Below are 22,707 nucleotides of genomic sequence, written 5' to 3'. Positions count from 1 at the left end.
AGTGTTAGTGGGACAAAGATTTCTACCTTCAGCGCATAGTACTATCAACATATGTAACACTTATCGCAACTGCTGATCATATTAGAGACGCTCTTCAGCAGACCCAACAACAATGCAAACTGATGGGATATCTTGAAGATTTGGGTGAAAGATCCAGATAGTTCAGGATGACACCCAACGAGGTTACAAGACGAAGATACTAGGAAAGGCATATCAGTACTTGCTCATATTTTCGTGTCGCTTGTACGCCCAAAATAACACTAAGACCTTCCCATAGTGTTGGGTGATCATGTTGTACCAACTAGCCAGTGAAGGAAAACCATGTAACTCGTCCGGCATGTTGGCTCACACGATGAAGGAACATGTAGAAGGAGCCTGACAACCACCCAAAGGTCAACAAGTAGTGATATACAAATTTTCATAAATTCTGGATGCAATCTGTGCCCCTGAAGAATTCCCAGGCTTGTGTAGGGCATTACACATTTACTGTAGTCTGTTTTCTGAATGCAGCTTCTGTAGAGTCATCACATAGTTGTCAGAGTATTTTGTCAACCTAGTGTACAAGACGATATTACAGTAGGATCCACCTTGCATGTCGCGGGCAGTAATGGAGGCATTGATCGATATAGAGGATTTGTATGCGTCACCTCTTGGCACCTTCATATGGATGTACAACACAAAGAAGCCTCTGCATGTTTAAACAAAGTTTTCCATGGACAAGCTTGCCATGCAAGAAGTGTCATACCACATCTTGACAGGACTGTCAGCTAGACTACATCAGAAGAAGAAGGAATCCTGATCCACTCTTCCATTACGGATTGGGTTGTACGAGATACATAATCTCAAGCATGTTGATGCCAAGACAAAAGAGTTCAAAATATTTACTTTCGGCTCGAGACACTTCAATCCATACAACCTGCATTTCCTCATAAGGGACCATTGTGCGAGAGTGAAATTTTTTTGTATCCAAGGGACGTGTCATTGGGCTAAGGAAGACCCATGGAGATATTGCCACAACTTCTCCAGGCTCAATGAATTGGTCAACATAGCTGTGGAATGGTTAGCGAAGTAGCATCTAGGAGAGCACCATCATCAGTAGTAGTAGGGGATAACATACTTGAGCATGAAAAAGGCAAGAGAAACATTGTTGGTAGTGCAGACGAATTAAAAAGCTACAAATTCAAAGTAGGCCCACTTGTGGAGAAAGAATCTTTGGAGATAGAGGCAAAGAGGTGATGGCATGACAGGCGGAACATGCAAAGGGAGAGAGATAAATAGAGGATGGAGAGAATAATGAAGGTGTTGCAAGAGTTGAAGCAGCAACTCTGGGAAGTACCATATTTGTGCAGCAAGGAGAAGGAAGCATAGTAGTGATACACATAGTAACAGGTGAAGCATGCAAAGACTGATGAAACTACACCCATATAGGTTGTAGACTCATTTTAGCAACTGGCACAAAGCAAACACGGTGAGCAGTTGTAGGAGTAGGACTTCACTTGAGAGATCAAAAAGATACTTGAGCAGATGGATACAGAGATGGAGCAGCCAGAGTTAGAACAAGATTTTGACCTTATGCCCCACAACCAAGCGGTCAACCCATTGACTTCGCTAGATCCAGAAGTAAAGCAAGTCCTGAGTGATCAAGGAGATACTGAGATCCCTGAAGACAATCCATAAGTAGAGATGCACAAGATATCATTCGATGAGTCGCAACATTGAGTTGTACAATCACACAGATTGACTACTCGGGATGTCCACACATCTCCCACGTAGTCTACAGAATGAGTAATATTATCCGATGTGCGCAAGCATCTAGCGGAATTGGTTGATGCTACGAGAGCATATGTTGAAGCTACCAGCGTGAGTGTTCGCTTCTTGATAGCAAAGAACAAGTGAATGACTAAGGAGTTAAGGATAACCAAGCAGGGATGAGAAGATATTACAGCATCCTCCAAAGAAAAGTTGAAGAGATAAATACTGAATGAGGTATTGTCTCTCGAGACAGTCATGCAAATGTTGTATTCCATATTTGGAACCATGCATAAGTAAATTCTCCATCTCAATGGTTGGCTTCAATGTTATGCTAGAAGAGCATGCATCTTTTCAGATTTGGACACTGCCGTCGACCGCATTTAGACATGGACAATGAGATACAAAGGAGCCCCATTACACTTGCCCATGTTGATGAAGCCTAAGGCTGTAGAGCTAAAGGAATGCATCCGGAGTCAGATTCGAAACTATGAGGAACTCCTGCAGCTCATCAACAGTTTACAGGCTTCACATTCATGGGTGTTCACAAGCATGGATGTTGTTGTGCGTGCGCATGCAATCCCATCTATTGGGACACTCACCGAGGCAAAGACAAAGAATCAAATCCAACTGGATCTAGACACGTACCTTGATAAGCCAATGCGCATAGCCACCAGCGCAGACTTGGTGATCAACACAAACACTATGCATCAGTATGTTGTTGGTCTAAATGCACTCAAGACAATGATGCATATGTTATCAGACGAGTTGGATAGTGGTGCAATAGAGGTAAGAGTTTGTTTCGAATAAGATGTCACCACAAAGATGGTAAGTCCCCAATCATTTTCAAATTTCAGATATCACTCTGCAACACCATGTATAAATTGATATCTAAACTAATAACTAGAAGGATGAATCAGATTCTAACTAAGCATATTACTGAGGAACAATTCAGATTTATAGAGGGTACATAGATTCAAGATGCAATTGGTATTATTCAGGAGATTATTCACTCCATTAACTCCAAGAATCTAAAGTCTTTCCTTCTCAAGGTGGATTTGACCAAGGAATATGACTGTATTGACTAGGAATTTGTTAAATTGATTTTGATCAAAGCAGTTATGTATTCACCTAATGTTGGTTGGATTATGGCTTGCATAAAGACCACGAATTTTGTTGTCCTCATGAATGCACTCCTTTCCCATCTCTTCTTGGCCCATACGGGTTTGAGGCAAGGATGTGCTCTATCTCCAATGTTGTTGCTCATGGTCCCTCATAACCTGAGAAGAAAAGTGTGGGATGGTAGAGTATAAGGATCAATCTCTAGAGTATTTAGACGGATTGATATCACCTACTTGATGTCCGTTGATGACCTCCTTTTCAGTGGACATGCTATCATTTTTCAATGGACTGCTATTCATAACACCATTTCGTCGTTTGGAAGGGCATCGAGTCTATGGATGAATGGATCGAAGTCAATTCTCATTCATAATGGAATTGTAGGTACAATGATTAAGGATATCAGTTTACTATTCGGAGTTGGTATGAGACATATTGATGAGGGCCTCCCATAGTTGGGTTTCAACCTAAAGCCTAACAACTATTGCAGCAAATATTGGGATTGGTTACTTGACAAGTTCCACAAGAAGCTAGATTTCTCGAAACACCGTTGGCTGACTATGGGAGGTAGAATGATCATGTTAAAATTTGTTCTAAAAAATATATCGACATACTGAATCCACCTATTTATATTGCCAAGGGAGGTAATTAAAAAGTTACAATCCATCATGGGGTGTTTTATTTGGGTTGGAACATTACCTAACGGGATGTATCTTTGGTCAAATGGTCTCTCATTGCTAGGCCCATGGAGGAAGGTGTATGGGGAATCGTTGATCCTTTTTCCTTTAACATAACACTGACCATAAAGAACATGTGGAGGGCAGCTATGGGGACTGGAATATGTTCACCAGTCATTAAAGACAACTACATGTATGGGCAATTTTTCAGTGCATGAATTTCTTGAGGGGCAAAGAGGAAGACAATTTCATCATATATATGGAAAAGTATGATGAAAAACATAAAATGGCTGATGGGATTTGTTCGTTCGAAGGTAGGGGATGGTTCCAAAATCAAAATTCGATTGGAAGCTATAAAAGGTTTGGTGGAAACCACTCATTATCTTACCCAGTCTCTCAGTTCCCTCATAATAAAGAGATTATCTTTCTTAAATATATTTTCTTACATGATGAACTCTATATTGACCAACAATCATGGATTTGTGCTGGGGATATTTAGTTGCTTGGGGTGAATGTTTTTGAATGGGATGCATGTATTGCTAATCTGAGAAGTGTAGGTATCTCACATAATGACTAGGAGGATTAAGTGACATGGAGGGTTGCATCAAAAAGGGGCACTGAATGGTAAAATACATAGTTACCAAGGTTAAATTTGAATTCGAATATCTTAAAGAGTGGTGTATTTATTAGTTTGTTTCTTTATTTATTTTTAAGTTTAAATAAATTTTATTAACTCTGAATAGTTTAACAATATTACAAGTAAAATTTATCTAAAAAATTTACCATTCATCTTTTCTCTCTAAAACTTCTCTTTTTCAAAACTCAAATATAATATTTTTTTATTTTAAAAATTTATTAGGTAAGAAATACACATTAATAAAACATATATTAAAAACTAGTTTATCTATAACTTCTGAGTACCATCTATAATTTTTCCATATATAAAAACCAATAACCAATAAATCACTTTTTGACATTCTTTCTTTTCCTTGTTTCCAGAATGTTTCTAAATTTCAAGGACTGAAAAAACGGAATTTTCTAATTTCATAAACTGATTTATCTATATTTTTAGTATTATCTATAATTACTCGATAAATAAAAAGAAAAATCACCAATAAAACAATCAATCACTTTGAGAAATCCTTGTTTCTAGATTTCAACCATGTTTCAAAGTTTCTGGGACTGAAAATATAGTTTTCTAATTTCATTTTTACCTTCTTTCTTTCTATATATGCCCGCTTTTATCTATTTAGGTTCAGATGGTAATAACTAATCTAAGTCATACATTTTCTAATAATATGGTTTATTACATTAACTGATTAGTCTTGTGTTAAGGTGTTCTATGCCACTGAATCAACCAACTAAATTAACTCCGTGATACTTCTGAATCAACCAGCGAAATTAAATCCACTATACATCGGATCGAATTATTCTGCACTCAGAAACAATTGGCGAATTTCCGTATTTTTTTGCCCCAATATAAGCGAATTTGGTAATTATCGTAAAATATATACAACGCAATACAAAGGATAGACGAAGGGAACAGATTATATGGCAAGGGAACATTCCTAGTAAAATTAAATGTTTGAATTGGTTCATTGTCATGGGTCCTATAGAGTAGATGGTACAGAGGCCCGTGGATCTGTCTCCTCTGCAATAGCAGTGTTGAGGATAATGTTCAGTTATTTTTACATTTCCCTTATGCGGAAGCTGTTTGGGAGGGGGTTATGGACAGTCTTGGAAGCTGTTTGGGAGGGGGTCAAATGACATAACAGACTGGGTCCAAACGAATCATACACTGGGTCAAAAAGACATAACAGTTTCAATTGGATGAAACACATAAAGCCGTTTGTAATCACATTCTACCACATCTATTTGAATCACATATATAGGGAGCAGAACTAGACTGTCGATTCAATATCCAAAAGAAGAATAGAAAAGCACCTGGTAAATTTCTCTTTTCAGTATATGAGCAAGGAGCTGCGACAAATGCGGGGCAGCATAAAATTTTCGAAGAGCTAGGAGACATAATGCTGGGTACTATTTGGAAATGCAAGGAACATAAATTATCGTAAAGTATCATTTTTTTTCCTTTTTTGGGTATTGGAATATGGAACATAGATCTTAGATGATGGAAATCTAGAAAATAGAAGATATCACAATATGTTTTTTTTTTTTTTTTTTGTTATTTTTGCAAGACAGACGGAAAAACCACGCCTATTGTACTATTTGTTTTATATACATAATACAGAAGCATTAAAAAAAACAAAGCAATGACTGCATATTTTCAAAAGTGGGAACCAAAAATATATAGTTGACGAAGGAAATAAAGACGTAGCTCCATGATTTTAAAAGTGGGGAACCAAAAATACACAGTTGACAAGGTAAACATTAGAGTTGCAATCTAAAAAATATTTCTTTTCATTAATAATAAAAGAATACATTCATTAAAGCTTTCCAAACAAAGTCAATTGTTTTCAGATTTTCAGTCTATAACAATTAGTATCTTTCTACTATCATATATCTTATATCTGAGACAAAAATATATTCAATATCCTCACCTCCAGTTATACAAAATCATATAAAGCCATCAAAATCATATCATTAAAAAACCATCAAAAATTATAAAAAAGATTTCCTCTATGGAGTTGACATATGGTTCTGTTCCGTTCTTTATATATGAGTGAATGTAATGCGCTGCCAATTATTTATCAAAATTTTAATACACCGCATCTAGTTGAAAAAAAATTATGGCTCTATTCCGTTCTTTATATATTGGTGAATGTAATGGGCTGACAATTATCTAAAAAAAATTAATACACCTCATCCAGTTAAAAAATATAGGAACGACTGAAAAGTGTAAAATCCGTGATCCAGTTCATAATGCTCTTTGCATCTCCGTGTATGAAAATTTGATCATTCTATTTGGTCCATGAGATGATCTAAGAGCTCATGCTCTTAGCTCTTAGAGACCGATTTAATTGTTGTTCGAGTCCATGTTGCCGTTTCTTTGTCAAATTTAAGTTCCCACGGGGATGTCTTGCTTCAAAGAAAAAACATCGTGTTCTCCATCTAAATTAAATATCTTAACACGAACAAAGTCACTGTGTTCCAACTCTTTTATTACATTTACAAAGGTCTGCAAATCAGGCGTAGGTTTATCATTTACTTGAACAATCCAATGTTCAGTATGATCTGTATATCTATTAGCGGGGCATCTCAAATTATATCCCGATAGGTATACACTGTTACCTTCAGGGGGCCAAAATCCCAACGAGCGGACAACTGAGTTTGTCTATTGTACAGTATAGCCACACCAACTTACGATGTGCGTGATTTGAAGCCCACTTCTTACATCTGTGCCCACAAGAACTTCAATCTCCTTACCCTGCCGGAAAATTTTAAGTCTTAGATCACCTTGCTCATCCTTGCTCTCTTCAACAAGCTGGCAAGCATTCTCAACATCCCGATAATTCCTAACCAGGTTCCCATCTATGGCCAACAGCATGTCACCAGCCTCCAGCGTACCTGCTGCTCGTGATCCGGCAAAACAACACCTAACTTGCAACACCTGTTGTCTCAGAGGATCTTTGTTTGCTAAATCACTAATCCATTTATCACTTAACCTGAAGCTGCGTACAAAGTTCAACCTCTAAAATGCGGACAATGGGCATAGAGATTTTCATTCCGTTAACAAGCAAAGATAAACCTGCAGATCCGCGAATAATCCTCTCTAAAATTTGGCTGACAGCATAAATTGCTGGAATGTTAATTTCAACTTGCAGATTTTTTCTCTGCGATGCGATCGCAGATAGCATATCCCACTTTCCCTCGTCACCCTTCGCTGCATGATTGTATTATCTGCGATGCGATATTTGCGATGCGATCGCAGATCGCATGGTTTAAAGGTTATAGAGGCGGTGGCACATCCTCTCTCTTCTTGCGATGCGATGGTGTGATAAGCCATGCATTAAATTCCAGCAAGATATTTTGAGCCGTGTAATAAATGATATTTACTAGGGTTGGTAAATGTAGGTGAAATCTTAAATTTTACTATTTTTTATTTTCACGGAAGTAAGGGAAAAGCAACACGTATTGTAAAAGATATTTTTGTGTTGTTAAATATAAAAGGAATGCAAGAGCAAGAGAGGCGTGGACAATATTAGCCAAGAAGTTTTTTCTTTTCTTCTTATAACGCACAACAGTGCTGAAGATATAATTTTTTGAGATAGTGGAATCAGATTTTGGAACTGAAGTTCCTGTTGTAAATCCCTCTGGGTCGAGGAAGAAAAATTCTGTAACAGCTTTTATTATTATTAAGATCCTATATAAAACCAGAGCGTTGTTCTCTATGTTATTTTTTTTTTGTGTGTTTGAAATGAACATAAATTTCCAACATGGTACCAGAGCTATTCTAGGCACTCAGTGAATAAAAAAATAGAGGTGGTTTTTTCACTGTAGGAGCTGTAAGAAGCTTACTAAGCAGATTTTCTCCAGCAGAGAAAGTTTTTGCTTGTTTTTTTTTATTTATACAGTTCAGTATCTCTTCTTTATTTAAAACAGATTTAAGATGGCAGATGCTGGAACAGGTTTAACAAATCCCCAACTGCCACAGTTTAATGGGAAAAACTACAGTTATTGGTCCATAACAATGAAACCATTGTTTGCTTCTCAAGGAATATGGGAGCTGGTTGAAACTGGCTATGTTGAACCGGCAGATGCAACAGCGTTGGCTGCTTTGACAACAACAGAAAGAGACCAGTTGAAGAGTGACAAGAAGAAGGATGCCAAAGCCCTCTTTTTCCTCTTCCAATTAGTGCATGAAAGTGTTTTTCCGCGGATTGCAGCAGCAACAAAATCCAAGGAGGCATGGGATATTCTCAAAACTGCCTATCAAGGCATGGAGAAGGTGAAGACTGCAAAGTTGCAGATGTTGAGGAGAGACTTTGAAAATCTCAGCATGAAGGAATCTGAAACAATAGATTCATTCTTCACTCAGGTTATTGGCCTAATAACCCAGATAAGATCTCATGGTGAGATTCTTGAAGATAGAAGGATTGTAGAGAAAATCTTGAGATGTTTACCCTCAAGGTTTGAATCTATTGTGGTAGCAATAGAAGAAACAAAAGATCTTTCACAGTTCACGGTAGATGAGCTGAGTGCTTCTCTTTTGTCTCATGAACATAGACTGAGTAGAGGAATAGATTCCTCTTTTGAGCAAGCATTCAAGATTCAGATGTCTTTTGGCCAAAGAAGAGGTCGAGGCAGAGCAAATTACAGAGGTCGTGGAAGAAGCCAAAACAGAAGCAGCAATTATCCTGCAAGCACAAGCGGAAGGAGCTGCAATCAGAACCAAGATGAAGGTTCAAGCAAACAACAAGCTCATGGACAAAGGTATGACAAATCCCAAGTCCAATGTCATTATTGTAAGAAATATGGGCACTATGCCAATGAATGTAGGAAAAAGCAAAATGACATGAATAATAAGCAGAATGCTAATTTTGGAAATGAAGAAGATAAGAACCCAAAGAACGTGCTGTTAACATGTAACATAGCACAAGACAAACAAGAAGATTTTTGGTTCTTAGACTCAGGTTGTAGTAATCACATGACTGGAAATATTGCAATGTTTGCCAATCTGGATGAAAATGTGAAATCTGAGGTAACAACAGGGACTGATGATACGATATTTGTCAAGGGTAAGGGCAGAGTCAGTATCCGAGCAAAAAATGGGGAACAAATGATTGTGCCAGATGTATACTATGTATCTGGTATGAAATGTAATCTTTTGAGCATTGGACAGCTCATAAACAAAGGTTACAACGTGTTCTTCAAAGATGATTTGTGTACAATCAGAGACATACCTCCAAGTAAGAAGATCATTGCACATATGCAAATGACTAGCAATAGAATGTTTCCTCTCAAACTTAGGGCAAATTCGAAGTAAGGTAGAACTATTGCGGCTGTAACACAAGAAGTCTTTCAGGAACAAGTGAAAGATGTGAATTGGTTGTGGCATTTGAGATTTGGACATCTCAATTTCGGAGGCCTGAATCTATTGAACAGAAAGGGAATGGTAAAGGGATTACCATTGATCGAGAAACCGGGCAGCCTGTGTGAAGGCTGCATCTTGGGCAAGCAACACAAAGAAAGCTTTCCAGCAGGAAAGAGTATAAGAGCAAAAGCACCATTGGAAATTGTTCACTCTGATGTGTGTGGACCGATGCAAACACCATCATTTGGTGGAAATAAATATGTTTTAACTTTCATTGATGATTACACCAGAAAGACATGGGTGTATATGCTGAAACAGAAGAGTGAACTGTTTGAGAAATTCCGCCACTTCAAAACTCTTGTTGAGAAGCAGTGTGGGCATTATATTAAAGTGCTCAGAACAGATAGAGGAGGAGAGTACATCTCCCAAGACTTTCTGCATTTTTGCATAGAGAATGGCATACAAAAGGAGTTGACCGCAAGGTATACACCTCAGCAAAACGGAGTTGCTGAAAGAAAGAATAGGACCATTCTTGACATGGTCAGAAGTATGCTGAAGGAAAAACACTTGCTGCATGAGTATTGGGCAGAAGCTGTTACTTGCGCAGTTTACATCTTGAATAGATGCCCAACTAAAGCTGTCATGAACAGAATACCAGAAGAAGCATGGAGTGGTCAAAAGCAAACAATCACTCGCATGAGAGTATTCGGTTGTGTGGCATATGGACATGTACCGGATCAGCTAAGGAAGAAGCTTGATAGTAAGGGGGAGAAGTGTGTCTTTATTGGCTACGGTGATGAGTCAAAAGCATACAAACTCTATAATCCATCCACCAAGAAACTGATAGTAAGCAGAGATGTGCAGTTCATTGAAGATGAAGCTTGGGATGGAAGCTTAGAGAAGACAGTGAATGTGAAGACAATTGTGTCTCACGAAGAAGAAGAGGAAGGGACAGCAGCAAATAATCCTTCCTTGGTGGCTCCTCCTCCACCATAGCAAGTACAACAAACCACACCACAATCTAGAATTCGAACAACCTCAAGAAGTCAAGGAAGTGCTTCTCCAAGCACACCACAGGGATCAGATACACCCTCAAGTTCGGATGGAACTCCAAGTACACCAAGAAGACCAAGATTCAGAAATCTGAATGAGATTTATGAACAAGGAGAGGTAAGTAACAATACCGGTCTGAATTCATTATTCGCTTTATATTGTCATGTAGATGACCCAGTCCATTTTGAAGATGTTGTAAATGAAGATAAATGGATTGAAGCAATGAATGAAGAAATTGGTGCAATTGAGAAGAGTAAAACATGGGAGTTAGTGGACCTCCCTGAAGGCAAAGATGCCATTGGAGTTAAGTGGGTCTACAAGACCAAAAGCAATGCTGAAGGCAAGATTGACAGACACAAAGCAAGACTTGTTGTGAAAGATTTGCCTATCATGATGTTAGGTTACTAATGAAATTGATTTCTATTTATCATCCTATAATGAATGATAGAACTAATCATCTTGTGCCATATCAGTGCAATGGAGACGGAGGACGGAGATGAGACGGAGGACGGAGATGAGACGGAAGACGGATACGGAGGACGGAGATGAGACGGAGGCTACAAGAAGCAACAAGGAAAAGACTATGATGAAACCTTTGCACCAGTAGCAAGGATGGAAACAGTCAGAACAGTGTTGTCTATTGCGGCACAACACAAATGGAAGATTTATCAGATGGATGTTAAATCTGCATTCCTGAATGGAGTGTTGAAAGAAGAAGTTTATGTTGAACAACCTCCAGGCTATGAAGTTGAAGGCCAAGAGCATAAAGTTTGTAAACTGAAGAAGGCTCTTTATGGGCTGAAGCAAGCTCCAAGAGCATGGTACAGCAGAATAGATTCTTACCTGATTGAGAATGGGTTTGATAAGTGTGATGGTGAACCCACACTCTACATAAAGGAGAATGACGGTAAGATTCTTATCGTTGTTCTATATGTAGATGATTTGATTTTTACAAACAATGATGCTTCTCTCATTGCTGATTTTAAAGCAGTCATGAAAAGTCAATTTGAAATGACTGACTTGGGCTTCTTAAGATATTTTCTTGGAATTGAAGTAACGAAAGTGAAAATGGCATTTTCATTTCTCAAGATAAATATGTAGAAGCAGTGTTGAAGAGATTCAACATGCAGAACAGCAAGGCAGCTGAGACTCCAACTGTAGTGTGTTAAAATTGACCAAAGAAGACAACAACAAATATTTTGATCCAAAACTGTACAAGAGCATAGTTGGCAACCTTATGTACTTGACTGCAACTATGCCAGACATTATGCATGCTGTGAGTTTAATTTCAAGACTTATGGAAAGACCGAAAGAGACTCATTGGCAGGCAGCCAAGAGGATTCTAAGGTATGTGAATGGAACGAAGGGGTTTGGTATTTTATACTCCTCTTCTGAAAGTTTCATGTTGACAGGTTACACTGACAGTGATTGGGCTGGAAGTGTTGATGATAGGAAAAGCACATCGGGATACGTGTTTCATATGGGATCGAGAGCCATCTCATGGGCTTCCAAGAAGCAACCAGTTGTGGCTTTGTCAACAGCAGAGGCAGAGTATGTGGCAACAACAGCAGCAGCATGCCAAGCAGTATGGCTGAGAAGAGTTCTCAGAGATTTGTGCCACGAACAGGAAAATGGCACAACCATTTACTGTGACAATAGCTCAGCAATAGCATTGTCTAAAAATTCTGTTTTTCATAAAAGGACAAAGCACATAGACACCAAATTTCACTTCATACGTGAATTGGTTAACAATGGTGAGATTGTTTTGCAGCACTGCAGAACAGAGGAACAACTAGCTGACATCTTGACAAAACCATTGGCAAAGAAAAGCTTTGATCATTTCAGGAAATGCCTGGGTATGCAGAAAAAACCCAGCAGTTAAAATTAAAGGGGAGTGTTGGAATGTTAATTTCAACTTGCAGATTTTTTCTCTGCGATGCGATCGCAGATCGCATATCGCACTTTCCCTCGTCACCCTTCGCTGCATGCTTGTATTATCTGCGATGCGATATTTGCGATGCGATCGCAGATCGCATGATTTAAAGGTTATAGAGGCAGTGGCACATCCTCTCTCTTCTTGCGATGCGATGGTGTGATAAGCCATGCATTAAATTCCAGCAAGATATTTTGAGCCGTGTAATAAATGATATTTACTAGGGTTGGTAAATGTAGGTGAAATCTTAAATTTTACTATTTTTTATTTTGACGGAAGTAAAGGAAAAGCAACACATATTGTAAAAGATATTTTTTTGTTGTTAAATATAAAAGGAATGCAAGAGCAAGAGAGGCGTGGACAGTATTAGCCAAGAAGTTTTTTCTTTTCTTCATATAACGCACAACAGTGCTGAAGATATAATTTTCTGAGATAGTGGAATCAGATTCTGGAACTGAAGTTCCTGTTGTAAATCCCTCTGGGTCGAGGAAGACAAATTCTGTAACAGCTTTTATTATTATTAAGATCCTGTATAAAACCAGAGCGTTGTTCTCTGTGTTTTTTTTTTTTGTGTGTTTGAAATGAATAGAAATTTCCAACATAAATTGGAATTCCACTCACAACCAGATTATTATATATGTCGAGACTGTAGAAGCCAGCCCATAATGCCCGAAGCCTTCCATGATCGTCGACTAATACACCAGCAAATAAATTCCCTAAATGTGCCTCTAATTCGATCACGTCCATGTTCATTGCTCTGTAACGGGGAATCAGTTGCAGCAATATTCAATGAAACTTGTGGGCTTGTGACAATGCACTTGTGGGATGCAAGTTCTAAGCTCTTTCTCAAACCAACAATATGCACAACATCACCTTTAAGCAAAGCAGGTTCAGGAAGAAGAACAGCTGGATGTACAGCTGCAACGCCGGATGGACCTAGTGCGACAGGACCATATGCCACTAATGCGTAATTGTGTACAGGGTGCAAAAAAATAACCTGCCCAGGGATTTCCGCTTGGTATGCAGAAAATGATAACATGACATCTGCCACAGATGTGGTAACTGTATTCCTGTCAATCGCAACTATTCCTATGGTTTTAGAATGATAGACCACCACCCCGATTTGAGGAAGAGTTTATTCTGCACACAATCAAGCATTGATAATGGTGGTATATCGACATCAACCATGACAAGGCTTGGTTTTATGGCTTCCTCTAAAGATGCGGTTTGAATTTCCAGAGTTGTACCCGGCTCATGTTGATCGTTCAACTGTCTCCTCTTCGCCTTGCTTCTGTCAATACTGATAGAGTCTGAAACAAAAAAATGGAACTGTGGCGTATCACCCCCACCGCTTACATTTCTAACAATACTTTTCAATCCTGGACTGGTAATGAGTTTTGTTGAATTCACTTCCGTTCCGCCAACTTGTTCATATGCTGAAAATGGGATTTGCAAGATTACAGGCGTCCTCTTCCACAATCCACTCTCATCATTTCGAGTGTATAGTTGAGGTTCTCCGTACCAATCATGCTTGTCAATAGTTAGAATGACAACCATCGTTCGATGACGATCTCGATGTTTCACAAATTCTAGATGAACCCGTGATCCTCGATGTAATTCTGACAGAATAGATATAAATTCTTCAACCCTTGTAGTTTCCTTCCCTGCAAATTTTTTAATGATAGCACGAGAAGGAACACCTGCGCTTGACAACATGTACCCTGGTTGTGCAACATACACTAGACCACAGTTGAAGGAGAAATTCCTAGCCTGTTGGTAGGATAAAGGATGAATTACGCCATCACTTAGTTCCAAAAATTTGTTTGGAGTTATAGAGTGTAAGTCCTGGACCTCCAAAGTAATCTTTATAGGAACGCCACCCCTCTCAAAATGTAAATTTATCGGCTTTCCAACATTATCATCGAGAATTGTCTCCAACTTCAAGAAATGAGTGAGAGTCTCATCATTCACACAGACAAGTAAATCGCCCGACTCTAAATGATTGTCAGCAGGACCCCCTGGCACCACAGAATCTATAACCAGAATTCCCGTCTCTTTGGGAAAAACCTTTCTCACTAATTCTTCAGTCTCGCCTTGAAGCCCTAACCTACGTGCGTCATTGAATCCTTTGTGAAGAAGAGTCGTCTGGAGTGTCCCTCGAGGTATATGGACTCCATGCCATCGAGTGTCTGACTCATCCTTGCACCTCTGTAAAGTTTGCAAAGCCCTTACCACTCGATCAAATGGAAGATAATATGCACAAGAACCCTCTTGTCTACCACCCGCATTTAATCCAACTGCTTGTGCCTCGCAATTTATTACTGGCGACCCGCCTGAGCCTCCTTTTGTCCCTGAAGCTGCCTGCATATAAAATGTATTGAAGTCATTGTAGCTAATCGGCGAGTAAACAGGGGCCGGTCAATCCAGTCGGTCTAGGATTCCTGCAGAAACCGAAAGCTTGTCACCACTGTCATTACCCACCACCCGAATCTCCAATCCAGTAGTTGCAGCTTTTGGTGCAAGAGGGGTTTCCTCAATTTCCATAAATCGAACTGCTGCGGGATCAAAAAGGAAAAATCCAAAATCATCAACAGGGTCACGATACAGAGGATAAACCGGAATCTCCTCGTTATTGAGAAACGTAGCCTCGGCCACAATGGGTTTGGGACAGACGACATGGCAGTTCGCGAGCATGAGCCCGCGTTGCTTATCTACAATGAAACCGGTAGCTTTAAAGACACCGACGCTCTCAGTATCGAAATCACGAGTGGCAGTGACTGTTAACACCACCACGCCCTTAAAAACTTTGTGACACGTAATTGCGTACTGTATGGTTCCTTCACCTTCACCGGCAGATTCTCTAGTGATGTGAACACAGAATGCATGAATGTCTTCTGGGTGAGGGTTATATATACAATTAACTTTGTGAATTATAATGAAAGTGGGTCCAATGCCATTAGCCTTTTTCAATTTCTTGTTTAACTTTTTTTAATTTATCTATGCAGTCACAAAGTTTACATGAAAATTCTAGAACAAGTGGTTAAATTGTTGAATGAAGATAGTTGGGATGATGTTGTACGCAACTATCCAAATTAAGTTCTACATCAACATTAAAAAAAAAATTATCTTTCATTTAAACATGTGTGTTGATTTATACATTAATTTTTGTTCATATGTGTACTATTTTTAATTTATAACTTACACATATATTTGTTTATTTTATAAAATATGAAGAAGGATGATAATAGAGCACTATATAGTTTCAGAACCTTTATTGAAAAATGTAATAAGAATGTTGAACTTGATCCAATTCTTACTCATTTCATTTTGAATGGGCTAGACTCTATTCAATATCAAGTAATACAAGGCGACTATGAAGACATTGCTAAACTCATACCTAAAAACTATTATGCCCAAGTTATTGCAAGTACTCTTCATGGTTTCAATATTCCAAACATTGACTATCATAGCGACCCTTATACTTATCAAGCTCTTAGTAAAGTGGTTGCGGAATTTCTAGAAGTCACGTCATCACCATTATGGAGATTTGTGACATTTGATTCACACACACAATTTGCAATGTTATTGTCAAGCTTCAAGGGGAAAACAAATTCAAGGATGTAGCTTACATGGTAAGACGTTTAAAATGTATATTTGATTAATGTTGAAAAATTCATTTATATACAAGTTAATTGAACTTTTACTATTTCATGTTACAGGCAAAAGTAAAATCCTCTTAGCCGTGAAGATCAAATATTTATAAATGATTGTGAGTTCATCCATATTGATAGTTGCGAAAAAGATGATAGCTATATGTCTATGATTTTTAATCAGGTAGATGGAAAGAGTCATAGCCAAATACTGACTTATGATGTTATTGTGAGAAAACTAACATATGAAGACAAAGAAGTAAAATGAGAGATAGTTAACATTGATAAAAAATCCACAGTTACTGATTAACTATCTTATAGACATATGTTCGAATGAAGGAGATTGGGTCATGGATTTATTTTCTGGCTTAGGTAAGTTTTATTATATGGAATTGAATTTTAATATGTAATTTCTTAATAAATATGTCATTGTACTAATTTTCTTCATTATTTATTTCGTGTTTGATAATTAGGTACAACACTAGCATGTTTCCTTTAAAAAGGAAAAAATTGCATCTCAATTGAAAAAGATCCAATACAGTGCAATTACATTTAGCAAAGAATTAGTGCTTTTCAATTTCTTCCAGATGGAATGCAAGAAATTTGGTTGAAGAAATGAGACTTTAGTGAATCACGTATGGTGAAAAAAGGAAAAGGAACCCCAACCACCTTTACATGGAATGATTAGAAAGGCATACATTGGAATATTTGTAGACATCAAAGATGCATTAGAAGAGGAGAATGAGCAAATTGAAGCAGAAAATATTGTGGAAGAAGACAATGATGAAACTCTAGAGGAAGAAGACTTTGGATTACGTGACATTGTTGATTAAATTTAACTAAAGCTTGGAAATCAAGCTCATTTTTTGTAACTATTAATTAGTTATACTTGTAATGTTTTGACTTTGACATTTTATGAGAAGAATATACACTCAATTAAGCTTGTTATGCGTTCAATATTTGTATTATGTGATTTTTGCATTAATTTTTAAGTTAATCATTATTTTTCCAAAAAAATCATTATTATTATTTTTTGGACATGAAATTCATTAAAAAAAACTATTTTTTATCCATTTTTAGTTAAAACTTTCATATAAAAATTTTGATTTTGACATGTCATTTCTACCAAAAAATTATCAAAACGTGTAGTTTTTTAGTTATATTTATGTTAAAAATGGTTGTTTTTATGTCAATTGTTAATAAATATTGTTTTTTAGAGACAATTATTTCATGTGGATTGAAAAATTAATTAATGATGTATAAATATGTAGAATATTGAAAATTTAAAATATCGACCTTCTTAATTAAATATGCAAAACAATAAAAACCTCACTACCATATATATATATATATATGAAGAAGAAGAGCACTTAAAAAATTATTAAATTTACCAAATAATTATTTACATTTCATACATTAAAAGAAAAAACCTTTTAAAAAAGGGGCATGGTGTAGAATTACCACTTTTTAAAATCAGCATCAAAATCACTACCATTCTAAACTGCAATGTATATAAAAAAATTATAGTGCCAAAAGAGGAAGGGAAAATGGGACAAGAAGCGATCAAAACCTTAGGGTACAAGAAATAAGGAGAATGCAACGCCATCGAATAATTTCAATGCATCTAATAGAGGGCAGGGATTTCAACATGAGGAGCAGAACAGGGATGCAGGCTAGAAGCCTATAGAGTGTTAGACTTATGGAAAAGATCATCACAAGAGAGATTGTTTGTAGAATCAGGCTGGTAGGCCTCAGATATATAGTGCAAAAGAGTCAAATAATCTTCGGGATGTTGGTCAAAGAGTTACTCGTATCTATGCATCACGGGATAACAAACATGGAGACCATCAGGAATCTATCATTGAGATGGATGGTAATATTTTTGATCAAGTTGTTTCTATTTTGATATACTCTAGATCTAATTATAGTTATGTTAGTCTTGACCTGGTGGATAAGTGAAATGTATGTAGAGTCTTCATTAGTGTAGCTAGTTATAGGTACAAAGAAGCAAGTTCACCATTGGGTAAGAACTTGTGCATTTAATTTGAATGGTATGCCTACCTCAGCACATTTGAATATACTACCATTGGGATCATACAATATGTTGTTAGGAATGCATAGGTTGTGCCTTTATTGAAACAAGGTGGATTCTTATGACAAAACAATTTAGTGCTTAGATGATAATGGGGAATAAATATTTTGGTGAGGTAAGAATAAAGTGACATTAGTTAGTACGGTGATAGTTATGTAGGAAAAATGCAATTGTAGAAAAGGGTGCGTGTTGTTTTTCGTACATATATGTAGTGACAAAGGTAAGGAAGTTGAGGATGAAGATTTTTTGAACCATCATGAAGTCATATCCATGACAAATCAATTGAATAAAAAATAGAAGCAGGAAGATACCTTGTCAAGTCAACTTGAACAAAGGAACAAGGGAGTTAACAAACTTGAGATTGGACAGTACAAAGTAGAGGTCTCCTCCCTTAAGTCTAAATTACAAGAAGCCGGGAAACAGACACAAGAAGTTGAGAAGAGAATGGAGAGCAGTCAAGCAAAGAATGAAGAAATCTCCAAAATGAAGTCAGATCTCATCTCCCTTAAAATAGTAGCAGCTGAAGCTACTCGTAGAAAGGAAGAAACCGAGGAACAACTTACAAAGAAGAATAATGAGTGTGAAAGATTGGAAGAAGGGATTGTCCTCCTCAAGAAAAAGGTTGATTGGATGAACAAAATCATGAACAGCTCTCAAGCCTTGGATGACATGCTCACCTATCACAGATCTCCATCTGATAAATCAGGACTCGAGTATGTAGGTGAACCCTCAAACAAGAATGAAAATTCTTTATGCAAAGGAGATGTGAAGAAGGAAGAAAGAAATTGTGATACTCTTAGTTCCAGCAAAGGCAAGGAGAAAAATCAAGGCTACAATAGAAGAAATCCTACTCCAAGTAGAAAATCAGCTCCAAGAAGAAATGTTGATGATGTCAAAGGGGCAAGAGGCAATGGTTATCATCAAAGGATCTCAAGGCAGAAGAGCTTCAGGAGTACATCAAGGAAACCACCATCTACCAGGTACCAAAGTTCATTTTTTTGGTTATTGTTATTCTTGTTCAAAATTTGGTCATATGGCAAAAGACTATAGAGCATTTCATAGAGATAGATGTTACGGTCTCCGACAACCTCTAAGAAACAATTTTACAGAAAGAAATCATGAAATCTTATTCATGAAGAATGTAGAATGTTTCAAGCGTCATAACATTCGGCATATGGCACGTGATTGTAACTTAACATGGGCTCTCACACAAGCTAGACCCATGCAAAAGAAGAAAGTTACACATGTATGGAGAAGGAAGGAAATATAGTCCGAAAGTCCTTCGAGCTCCCCAGCCAATCTAAGTTTCTTTTGAGAAGATTTTGCTGAAAGAAGATGCTGCATACACTTAGGGGGAGCCTGTAATTTTTTATCATTATTGTGAATTATATTAACAGTTATTCTTTGATGAAGATCTTCTTCTAGGGGAAAGATATGGAATTAAATCTGCCATAAAAGCAGAGAAGAAAAGGTTGCAGGATAACTTGGAGATGCAAAGACTGTCTTGCCTTTGATAGAAAGAAAGAAGATATTACATGATTGGAGCACCTGAACACAACAGTGAAAGCGATGAAAGGAAGCTGATACCAAAAGGAAGAAAAGTTTCGAGTCTTTAATGAAGTGTCTTGGTATGACTGATAACTCAGCAGTTGAAATTAGAGGGGAGTGTTGAAATTATAATTTCAACTGCAGTGAAAAGTTGAACAACAGCAACTACTTTAATTATTTGTCCTGATCCGATGCCCCACATTTATTCTCGTTCTTTTAAGCCATCGCCATTACTGTCTTTTCACCCTTTAATTGTTTTTGTGTTCCCGAAGGAGGAAGATCAGATCCACCGCTATGCCATTACTTCTAAACAACCGCATTAAATAGCAGAATGGACAAAAGTGAAAAGAACCAGCCTCAAGCCGGCCGCAGCATTTATCAGCTATGGGTTTCCACACAAACGACTCAAGAAGCACAACAAAATGTTAGAAAGATCAGATTTCATTCATTATGAGCAGCAGATTGCAGCAGAGACTCTGTTAGAGAGTTGAAGCGATTGATGGACTATTATGACCCCTATTTCACTATATATGTGTAGACACAACAGTATAGATGATATAGAGAGAAGAGGAGAGCACGCAGCATCGTGAAGAAAAATGCTTCCAGAATAGTTAAATGCACAACAGTGCAGATTTGAATGTAATGTGTTTTGTGATTGTTTGCTATGAGAGAGGGTAGAAACGCAGCAGCACAATTTTTGTTGTTTGCATTTAAAATGCAAGTGAGGCACAGTAGTAGTGCGATTTTAATCAATGAAGGGGAGCACACAGCAGCATGAAGTTTTGGTTATTGTCCATTGTGAAAACAACAGGAAGGGAATGCACAGTAGCGCAAATGAAATGTAATGCAAAGAAAACACAGCAACATGAAATATTTGCAATTGTTCTGTTGAGAAAACAAAAGGAGAAAACACAAGTGGAAGACAATGAACCAAGAAGCAACACAATAAACAAAGGAAAAGAAGATGAGGGTTTGGAAGATAATGAAGACAGAAATGCTTCAGGACAAAATCTGACAGGAAACAAGGAAAAACAACCAGGAGAAAATAGGGAGCCCACAGACAGCAGGAGGGGGAATAAAGAGAAGGAAGGGGACACAAGCTCGAACCTCAACAAAAACTCAACAAAAAACGGTATTTGTAAACCAAGGAAAGCTTAAAGTCTCAGAGTTGTGATAACGGATCCAGAGATACAAGCGTATAGAGAGCACATGGCAGAACATGCAGTCATATGCAAGTTCATGGGAATGTGGCCAACTGAAAGGGCCTTGTGTCAGTGCATCAGACAGTATTGGAAGCCCAAAGGAGATGTTAAACTGCACTTGGGAGCCAAGGGATTCTTCACAGTTGTGTTTACTAACCTAGAAGACAAGGACAAGATTTTCGATGGAGGCCTGTATTTCATGGCCTCAGCTGGTCTATACATGCGACAATGGAAACCAAACTTCGTTCCAGAGAAAGAATCTTTTACTCAGGTTCCAGTGTGGATCCGCTTGTTCTCTCTCCCGATAGACTATTAGGGTCTGAATGCTCTAAAAAAAATTGGAGATCAATTGGGAACTTTTATCAAAGCCTCAGAGGCAACATTGTAGAAGAAATACACCTCATACGCAAGAATACGTGTGGAAATGGATGTATCAGGAGCACTGTATGAGGGGCTATGGATCGAGTATAGGGATGAGGATTATTTTCACGCAATAGACTATGAGCAGATCCCGTTTCAATGTCGTAAATGTCATGAACACGGACATTTAATAAGGGAATGCCCTATGAACAAGAAGGAGGAAGATACTAAAACAGAACAAGCAAATAAAGGCAAAGATAACTTTATAACCCCGAAGTCAAGGCAGAGAGCCAACAGAAGAAGGGCATACAAAGCAGGAACAGATAGAAACAACAACAACAACACCTTTGAAATCTTGGATTTGGAAACAGACTCAGAGGAGATACAGAAAACCATAACAGCAGATAAGGGGCTAAGAGACAAGGAAGAACAAACCAGGAAAGAAGAGGAAGAGGACAAAAACAACAACGGAATCCAAATGAGGGAGCGACTACAAGTGCCGGAGGAGGATACAGACATGCTGAACAGTGATGGAGGAAGCGAGGACATTGAGCTGGAGGAAGCTTTAGCCCGGGAAGGGATGAATCTACCTGTCATAGTGGAGAACTGGAAAACTCAAGGTATAGAAAATGCATCGGAAGAAGAAATCAAAAAAATCAGTGATCTGTTTACAGCAAGGCAGAAAGCAGAACTAGAAAGGTAGCACAGGAAGCTAGGCATAGCAAGAGGAAATGGTCTCCACCCGAAGAGTCTTCTATGGAACTCATCAAGCTCAAGGAAAAAGAAGAAAAGGGGCCGAAAGACAAGCAGTGAAGCTTTGCAGGAGCTAGGAATGATAATGATCAACTCAAGGAAGATGAAGGCTCTTAGCACCTTCCCGTCCTTTCAATAAAACCTCAAGTTTGTCATGAAGATCATATCTTGGAATGTAAGAGGGCTAAACAGCCAAGCAAAGCACAGACTACTGAAACGCAAATTCCAGAAATATAGACTGGAAATCATGTTCTTACAGGAAACCAAATGTAGCAGTTCCAATATGGCAAGGATTACCAAGAAGATCAGAAGACACATAAACTTTCTAGAAGTTGAAAGTTAGGGCAGAGAAGGAGGCCTAGCAACACTATGGGACACAAGAGAAATTCAAATTCTATCTACAGAAGCAAACAAGCACTTCATTGCTGTGGAAGCTCAACCCCCAGGTAATTCTGAATCATTTTTATGTGTAAATGTTTATGGACCATAGAAGATAGAAGATAAAATAAGTTTTATGAACTCCTTAAATAGACTTATTATTAGGCATCCAATGTCCAAGTGTATTTTGGGGGGTGA

General features: G+C 37.9%; 1 pseudogene; it reads right to left on the bottom strand.

Annotated features, from left to right (window-relative positions):
* Positions 1-6,503: 6,503 nt before the first annotated feature.
* On the bottom strand, positions 6,504-21,240 carry LOC149207774 (protease Do-like 7 pseudogene; annotated as a pseudogene).
* Positions 21,241-22,707: the final 1,467 nt, after the last annotated feature.

Source organism: Pinus tabuliformis, chromosome 1_2 (assembly GCF_031772625.1).
Source record: "Pinus tabuliformis cultivar Carrire ecotype Pingquan chromosome 1_2, CPIR1, whole genome shotgun sequence".
In the NCBI taxonomy this organism is placed as follows: Eukaryota; Viridiplantae; Streptophyta; class Pinopsida; order Pinales; family Pinaceae; genus Pinus; species Pinus tabuliformis.
This window is presented reverse-complemented; position numbering and strand designations above follow the sequence as displayed.